The sequence below is a fragment of the Entelurus aequoreus genome, linkage group LG28 (genome assembly GCF_033978785.1).
Source record: "Entelurus aequoreus isolate RoL-2023_Sb linkage group LG28, RoL_Eaeq_v1.1, whole genome shotgun sequence".
Taxonomy (NCBI): domain Eukaryota; kingdom Metazoa; phylum Chordata; class Actinopteri; order Syngnathiformes; family Syngnathidae; genus Entelurus; species Entelurus aequoreus.
Genome location: NC_084758.1, coordinates 16739127 through 16748993, shown reverse-complemented (window position 1 = coordinate 16748993; position 9867 = coordinate 16739127).

Sequence of the window (9867 nt, the reverse complement as noted above, 5' to 3'; positions counted from 1 at the left end):
TTTATTTTATTTTCTCCTCTGCCCCCCTCTCCCTTGTGGAGGGGGGGGGGGGGTACAGTCCCGGTGGCCATGGATGAAGTGCTGGCTGTCCAGAGTCGGGACCCGGGGTGGACCGCTCGCCTGTGCATCGGTTGGGGACATCTCTGCGGTGCTGACCTGTCTCCGCTACGGATGGTCTCCTGATGGCCCCACTATGGACTGGACTCTCACTATTGTGTTACATCCACTATGGACTGGACTTTCACAATATAATGCTAGACCCACACGATGTCCATAACATCCGGTCTCCCCTAGAGGGTGGGGGCGGTCACCCACATATGCGGTCCTCTCCAAGGTTTCTCATAGTCATTCACATTGACATCCCACTGGGTTGTGAGTTTTTCTTTGCCCTTATGTGTGCTCTGAACCGAGGATGTCGTTGTGGCTTTTGCATCTCTTTGAGACACTTGCGATTTAGGGCTATATAAATAAACATTTATTGATTAATTGATTGATATATACATATATTACATATAGCCTATTATTTGTGCACTATTGAGTGGTGATGTATCAAAAATTTGGCGGATGAATAAAGACTTTGCTCACCGAAACCGGATGTTGTGATGACGTATCCACATCCGTTGGCAGGCTGCTCGCCCAAAGCTGACGAAAAAGTCACATATGGGTCGCATTCAGGTCGCATTGCCGTTTGGACTGAAGTCACATTTGAAAAGATCAGATTCCAATGGGATTTGGACTGATGTGGCCTGAATCTGATGTCAAAATATCAGATTTGAAGCACTTTGGAGCGTTTAAAATCCAATGTGAGTTACTTGAGGGCAAAAAAAAATCAGATTTAGTGTGCAGTGTAAAGAGGGCCTTTAAGACCCTGCGCATACCCAGAGTTTTCTAAAAAGATTGACAAACAATGTGTAAAAGTAACAGAATGTGTATTAGAACACATTTTAATTTTGTGTCGTGAGGATTTAGTTTTGAAGACGCACGTCAGAGTACGTGCTGAATTCCTCTGCTGCCCTCGTATTTGTCTGCCTCGCTCTGCCAGTTTTCCTGGAGACAATGGTCGGCATGGAATAAACCAAAGAGTCCTCGTCTCTCTGAGGAAACAAGTCATGTGAGACATGAGAAGAAGCTGAAAACCAAGCAAAGATGCACAAAACTTTTCTACAAACTTCCTTTTACCTGCTGGACGCGACTGAACATTTCATCGAGTGTTTGTGGACCAGCTGAAAAATTGAAGATGGAGCATAAAAGAACAACCTGATGATGATTGATTTTTCTTACCTTTGCAGCAAAAACTGTTTTTTGTCCTGATCTTGTTGATGAGGAAGGCTGACATGATGAAACTTAAGGCCAAAGCAGCACTCAAGACAAAGATAACATACTTGGATGAATCAGAGCTGATGGAATCTGAATGGTTGTGATTAAAAAAATGTCAATATTTTTAGTAACAAACACTAATGATGAATTTGTCGATAAAGATGAATACATTTTTACCTTCAATGTTGAATTTTATTGGATTTCCCATGAAAATCCTCCCACATGTGACCACAGCACACAGGTAAGTTCCAGCATCAGAGGAGTTGACGTTCTTTGAGAAAGTGTGGACACATTTCTGTGTGGACTTATCTTTGATCTTCTTGCATTCGTCATGAGCGTAAACAAAGCTGGGATGGACACTTTCTGGTCCAGTTCTGAACCAGGACACTTTGTGTCCATCCTGACAGATGTCATTCCCAGAGTGGGAGAGGACTGAGCACTGCAACTTCACAGGCGGTCCTGGTTGGACTTCAGAGACAACAGACACGGAGGGTTCTGGTTCTGGGAAGAGTGCAAGACAAATTGAAGACTTTCAGCACTCTGTGACTTTGATTCCACAGATCGACATTCACTTCTGTTGAAATCTTGAAGTTAAAATATACTGATGTGTTAATGCAGAGGTTACATTTCTTGTAGTGCATGTAAAAACATGTTCATCACAATAAAATATTATTTGTTCATTTGGACATTTGAATGCTGCATAATTGGTCAAGTTAAAATCGTTATCTTAAACAGAAGGTATGTCACAAAGTATGGAGAATGTATTATTCAAATTGTCTTGTAATTATTTGTTGTCATATTTACCTGTGACCTGAAGGAATGTTCCATTTAAAAACAGGAGTTTACCTAATCCTGCTTTTAAACAGTAGTAGATCGCCGTATCACTGTTCTCTACTTGACTAATTTGCAGGACAAATTTTCCTTCTTCATATTTGGCTGTGATGCGACGTCCAGTATTTGATGTTCCATATTCAACAGAGTCTGAACTGTAAGGTGCCGTTTTAGCTAAAACTTTAGGAAAGTCTGCAGAAACCAATCGGATCCAAAATAAGTAATTCATAAATTCTTTATCCTCGTAGAAACATATCAGAGAGACATTTTGTCCAGGTCCAACAGTCTGAGTGGAAAACTTGTAAGCACCTGTACATGCTGAAGAGAAGAAGAGGAAAAGAAGACATATTAATAAGAGTCATGTACAGTATGAACATGTCTCCATTGGAACTGAGCATGGACTTACCTCCACTTTGGAGCAGGAGCAGCAGATGAAGCACGATCCACATTTTCTCCTCTCGTTTGAACAAGTGAACATCAGACCATCCAGACAGCATCTTAAGATTATTGACAGGAACCACATCATACCAAATGGGAGGGAACTATTTTGCTGCTATCTCATTGGCTCATCAGTGCCGCCTCTACCTCAGTGGAAATATGTCCACCCAAACTTTCCGGTCTCTTTGTTTCATCTTCTCACAGTGGTTCTTTTTGTGTACTCGGGTGGGAACGGTGAATGTGATACCATACCATACCAACTTTATTTATAAAGCCCTTTAAAATGCATAATGTAAACCGCGTTTGGTATCATTCCAGATTTAGTAAAAAATTATTTAAATACGGACCATTAACTATTTTACTTGTAATAACTATGCAAGCAATTATTGTTTTGTCTTTGCAGATTTGAGCACATCAATAATTTAATAAGTTAAGAAGCATCTGTACTGGATTTTGCCAAAAAAATTAGTTAATTTATTTCATTTTCATTGACATTAACAAAAAAGATGTATATCAAAACTCTTTTTAGAGGCTGACCCTTCCATTGGAATAGGTTTTGCAAAAAAATTATATACGTATGTTTGAATTATGTGCATTTGTCATTTTGAACTGAATAAGTAATTCGATTTTTTCCCATAAATACATTTTAACACAAAACGGGCATTTAAGTGCTTCCTCCCCCAGAGGTGTAACTCTCCCCTGGCTAAGGTAGAGATTCTTCCGCAGGGTTGTACAAGGGAACTTTTTTTACAACTTATACGTCCTTCATTTAGTTAAGTTAGATGTCTTCTCAACGCTGCACCATTCACACCGTTCAATCTCTGCCTTATTGATTTGTTATTTTTGAAGTGGTTTAGCCTTTTTAAGACCTCACTTTTGTTTGCTTAATGAAAGACTGTATTCCTTGTATATATATTTGTATTATTTACTTCGGAAGAATCACCCTAACGCCTAGATCTACATTCATGTGACGTTGCTGAAACCTAGTGACTAGTCAGTATGCGGTACTTTAATCACAATCTGTTTATGTCTCCCTTAAAAAAAACATAATATCATAGATTCGACTAATCACTGACTATGGGCAAAATCTAACAAATCAGATTTGTCTATGAAAATCCTTAGTTAAAGACGGACCTAAAATTATCAAAATTGTAAGACATTTTAGTGGTTAGCCGTCAGAAGTTCCACTGCAAAGACATGGTATGAAATGTATTACTGTAATTGATCCAATTAAGCTTTTTTTTTATTAAACACAGAACACATGGTAAAATGGTAGTATGTGTTTGTGTCTGTACTGAATGTTTAGTTGGTAGATGATGTGCAGCCATTTTCAGATCCCTCCATAGATGTTCAATCAGATTCAGGTCTGTGTTCAGGCTGGGCCGCTGAAGGACGTTTATAGAGTTGTTCTGAAGCCATTCTTTTGATATTTTGGCAAAGTGCGCGTCGTTGTCCTGCTGAATGATGAACCGTCGCTCCAATCTGATTTCAAGAGCGCTCTGGAGCACATTTTTATCCTAGATGTCTCTTTACATTCATATTTCCCTCTATCTTGATTAGTCTCCCAGTTTCTGCCGCTGAAAAACATCCCCATATCATGATTCTGCCACCACCATGCTTGACTGTAGGGATGGTACATGCCTGGTGATGAATGGCGCCTGATTTCCTCCAAACATGATGCCTGATATTCACGCCAAAGAGTTCAATCTTTGTCTCATTAGACCAGAGAATTTAGTTTCTGATGGTCTGAGAGTCTTTCAGGTGCATTTTGGCAAACGTTCTGAAAAGAAATGGCTTCCGTTTGGCCACTTGACCATACAGGCCTTATTGGTGGTTTGCTGCAGAGATGGTTGTCCTTCTGGAAGGTTCTCATCTTTACACAGAGGAATTCTGTAGGTCTGATAGAAGTGACCTTGGGGTTCTTGGTCACCTCCCTGACTAAAGCCCTTCTTTTTTGATCGCTCAGGTAAGCCAGCTCTAAGAATAGAGTCCTGGTGGTTCCAAAATTCTTCCATTTACGAATGGTGGAGGCCATTGTGCTCATTGGGACCTTCAATGCAGAAAATATATATTTTTTGTACACTTCTCCAGATTTGTGCCTCGAGACAATCCTGTCTCGGAGGTCTACAAACAATTCATGCGACTTCATGCTCGGTTTGTGCACTGCCATGTATTGACAAACATGAGACTTTATTTATAGACAGGTGTGTGCCTGTCCAAATCATGTCCAACCAACTGAATTTATCACAGGTGGGCTCCAATTAAGCTGCAGGAACATCTCAAGGATGATCAGTTAAAACAGGATGCACCTGAGGTCACTTTCGAGCTTCCTGGCAAAGGCTGTGAATATTTATGTACAATTGATGTCTTTCTTTTTTCTTTTTTTTTTTGCACATCTTTTAAAAAAAATGTTTCACATTCTCATGATTTATAAAGTAACCTGAAGCAAGTAACAGCAAATGTAATGTGGTAAAATATGCAAGTAGTAAGCCTATAAAAACTACTGAAAAGCGTTGTACTTTTGTGCTGACTGCCAAAATAAATATCCACCATGTTCATTTCTAACGCCACTAATTAACCTGCAAGTTTATGCTGATGATAATGCAACACTTCTTACTGCAAACTGTAAATAAAAAGTACTGAACATTTTTTAGTATTCTTCCTGTGTGCAGTCGTTGCAGCAATTGTGTATGAAGTTGTCGCACACTTGGACAGGAAGAAAAACTCCGTCTGAGTTCACACTTTTATTATTTTAAAGGTTAACCACAACAAGTTTCAACTTCAACAGTGTTTGTTAGAGGGAGTAGCTCATTTATTTATGCAAGTTAACTTTTAAGGAAGAGTTACAGCGTGAGACTGATCTACTAGAAGTGTGCGTGTATTAAAACAGGTGAAAACGTGATAACACACACAAAGCTGATCTACTAAACTGGAGCGTACAGGATTGTGTCTCTTAAATGAGCATTTGACGTGTTTGTCTTCATGAATATGCAGAATATTTGCTGATGATCACAACGCCCACAATACTGGAAAGAGGAGATGCAAATGGAATCATTTCCAACACGCTGTGTGATTTATCAAGACTGAAACTGTTCTGCAGCCGCTGTTTTGCGTTTTTACTTTGCACGTTTGAAATGTGAGTGCAAATGGGCGTGAGAAAGGAGGCAATCGTGCTGCAAAGACAAACAAACAAAGATAAAATCCTCCGTCTTTTGTGTGTGTGTCAACATATCCATCCTTTTTCTACCGCTTGTCCCTCTCGGGCATTCACACACCAGGGCCAATTTAGTGTTGCCAATCAACCTATCCCCAGGTGCATGTCTTTGGAGGCGGCAGGAAGCAGTACTGTCAAAAATAGAAATATTAGACATTGCCTATTCAAAAAACATCTAATTATCATTTTAAAGCTGCTGGATGACTTAATAGGCTGAATAAAACATTTAAATGATTTGTTTGATATTGTTTTGTTGTATTAATAATATATATCTTATATGAAAAATGTCTTGCAACATTCGTTTTCATGCATTATTACATGCAATTTTGGATCATTCCAGATGCACCATCACAACAGCCAACCAAAATATTCTGGGATGCAGAATGGAAATGCAATATTATTTCCATTCGGCATGGAAGGACAATAATAAACTTTTTTTTTGGTTGCCATTAAAAATGAAATAAATTCAATCTAGTTTTAGCAAAATCCAGCACATATGCTATAGAATAATAATATATTGATATTCATAAAATATGCAGGGACAAAAAAGTTTCCTTTGCTACAAAAATACTGCATAGTTATTAAAAGTAGTAAACAAATAGAACCACTGTGAGAAAAAGATACAAAGAGACGTTTGGGTGGACATATTTCCACTGAGGTAGGGGCGGCACTGATGAGCCAATGAGATGGCAGCAAAATAGTTCCCTCCCATTTGGTAAGATGTGGTTCAAGTCAATAACTGAAAGATGCTGTCTAGATGGTCTGATGTTCACTTGGTCCAACGAGAGGAGAAAATGTGGATCGTGCTTCATCTGCTGCTCCTGCTCCAAAGTGGAGGTAAGTCCATGCTCAGTTCCAATGGAGACATGTTCATACTGTACATGACTCTTATTAATATGTCTTCTTTTTTCTCTTCAGCATGTACAGGTGCTTACACCTTTTCCACTCAGACTGTTGGACCTGGACAAAATGTCTCTCTGACATGTCTCCACGGGACAACTGAGAATGTTCAACACTTAATTTGGATCCGACTTGTTTCTGGAACCTATCCTGAAATTTTAGCTACAATGGCATCTTACCATTCAGGCTCTGTTGAACGTGGAACATTGAATACTGGACATCGCATCACAGCCAAAAAAAAACAAGGAACATTTGTTCTGCAAATTAGTCAAGTAGAGAAAAGTGATACGGCGATCTACTACTGTTTAAAAGTGGAATCAGGTAAACTCTCGTTTTTGAAAGGAACATTCCTTCAGGTCACAGGTAAATACGACAACAAATAATTAGAAAACAGTTTAAATTAAATATTGTACATATTGTAAATGTTACATAACATTTGTTTATAGATAACAATGTTAACTTGACTACTCTTCCAATAATTCAGCCTTCAAATGAACGAATATTTTATGATGATGAACATGTTTTTACATGCACTACAAGAAATGTAACCTCTGCATTAACACATCACAGTATTTTTTACCTTCAAGATTTCAACAGACGTGAATGTCGATCTGTGGAATCAAAGTCACAGAGTGCTGAAAGACTTCAATTTGTCTTGCACTCTTCCCAGAACCAGAACCCTCCGTGTCTGTTGTCTCTGAAGTCCAACCAGGACCGCCTGTGAAGTTGCAGTGCTCAGTCCTCTCCCACTCTGGGAATGACATCTGTCAGGATGGACACAAAGTGTCCTGGTTCAGAACTGGACCAGAAAGTGTCCATCCCAGCTTTGTTTACACTCATGACGAATGCAAGAAGATCAAAGATAAGTCCACACAGAAATGTGTCCACACTTTCTCAAAGAACGTCAACTCATCTGATGCTGGAACTTACTTGTGTGCTGTGGTCACATGTGGGAGGATTTTCATGGGAAATCCAATAAAAGTCAACATCACACAAGGTAAATATTAACTTCTTAGTATTGACGGATTCATCATAAGTGTTTTTTCACAAGTGTTTTTCATCATAACAATCTAGATGGTGGCAGCTCTGATTCAACCAAGTATGTTATAATCGTCTTGAGTCCTGCTTTGGCCTTAAGTTTCATCATGTCAGCCTTCCTCATCAACAAGATCTGGACAAAAAACTGTTTTTCCTGCAAAGGTAAGAAAAAAACACATTAGGAATCATCAATAAGTTGCTCTTTTCTATGATTTATTTTAAATTGCTTTTAGCTGGTCCACATAATATTAGCTCATTTTGAATTTGATGCCTGCAACATGTTTCAAAAAAGCTGGCACAAGTGGCAAAAAAGACAGAACGTTGAGGAATGCTCATCAAACACTTATTTGGAACATCCCACAGGTGAACAGGCTAATTAGGAACAGGTGGGTGCCATGATTGGGTATAAAAGTAGATTACATGAAATGCTCAGTCATTCACAAACAAGGATGGGGCGAGGGTCACCACTTTGTCAACAAATGCGTGAGCAAATTGTCCAACAGTTTAAGAACATTATTTCTCAACGAGTTATTGCAAGGAATTTAGGGATTTCACCATCTACAGTCCGTAATATCATCAAAAGGTTCAGAGAATCTAGAGAAATCACTGCACGTAACATTGAATGCATGTGACCATGGATCCCTCAGGCGGTACTGCATCAACAAGCGACATCAGTGTGTAAAGGATATCACCACATGGGCTCAGGGACACTTCAGAAAACCACTGTCAGTAACTACAGTTGGTCGCTACATCTGTAAGTGCAAGTTAAAACTCTACTATGCAAAGTGAAAGCCATTTATCAACAACACCCAGAAACGCCGCCGGCTTCGCCTGGCCCGAGCTCACCTAAGATGGGCTGATGCAAAGTGGAAAAGTGCTCTGTGGTCTGAGGAGTCCACATTTCAAATTGTTTTTGGAAACTGTTGACGTCGTGTCCTCCGGAACAAAGAGGAAAAGAACCCTCCGGATTGTTATAGGTGCAAAGTTGAAAAGCCAGCATCTGTGATGGTATGGGGGTGTATTAGTGTCCAAGGCATGGGTAACTTACATATCTGTGAAGGCACCATTAATGCTGAAAGGTACATACAGGTTCTGGACGAACATATGTTGCCATCCAAGCAACGTTATCATGGACGCCCCTGCTTATTTCAGCAAGACAGTGCCAAGACACGTGTTACAACAGCGTGGCTTCATAGTAAAAGAGTGCGGGTACTAGACTGGCCTGCCTTTAGTCCAGACCTGTCTCCTATTGAAAATATGGGGCGCAATATGAAGCCTAAAATACGACAACAGAGACCCCAGACTCTGGGAGAAGTCAAAACCAGGAGAACGTAACTGTTGCCTATTGCAAACATTGACCCAGCATCTAATGCTGGGTGGCAGGAAACTATAAAGGGGAGTGATTAACCAAAACACCTGGTGGGAACACTAATTGCAAAACTAAGACAGGTGAGGAGAATCAGTGCCCATGGAAACCAACAGAAAACAAGGAAAGAGGGTGCACCCAGGAAACAGACTAAGACAGAAAAACTACCAAACATAAATCATGCCATGACCCGGGTAACGGATCATGACATAACCCCCCCCCCCCCCCCCCCCCTTGAGGGACGGATACCAGACGTCCCAAACTAGAAACCCCTTCCCCCCAAAAAAAACAGAATACGTCCAAAGTCACGGGAGGGTGGAGGGAGGACTTGGTGGTGGGCCCCCAGGCCATGTGTCCCCGAAGCCACCGGGGACAAGTCGGGTGGTGGCGGCAAGCCATGTCTTAAAGCATCTCTTCTTGAGGGTGTTTCAGTGTTATAACTTCACCTTTATCGTTTTTTAAGCCAAAATGCGTCCGTTCTCCCTTTTTTGTCTACACACTGTGTCTGCTTGTAGGTACTCTGTGTGTGTGCGCTGCCGAACATGCTCCTCTGCTCGTAAACCAGCAATGACACGACGTGACAATGACGGGGGTGCGGGGGGATGGGGGATCGGTACTTTTTAGAGGCAGTATAGTACCAAATATATTTCATTAGAATCGTGGTACTATACTAATACCAGTATACCGTACAACCCTACACTCATCCTGACTTGTGTTTTCTTACTGGCTCGGATTCTTTGCAAAGCAAAAAGCCAATGTTGTT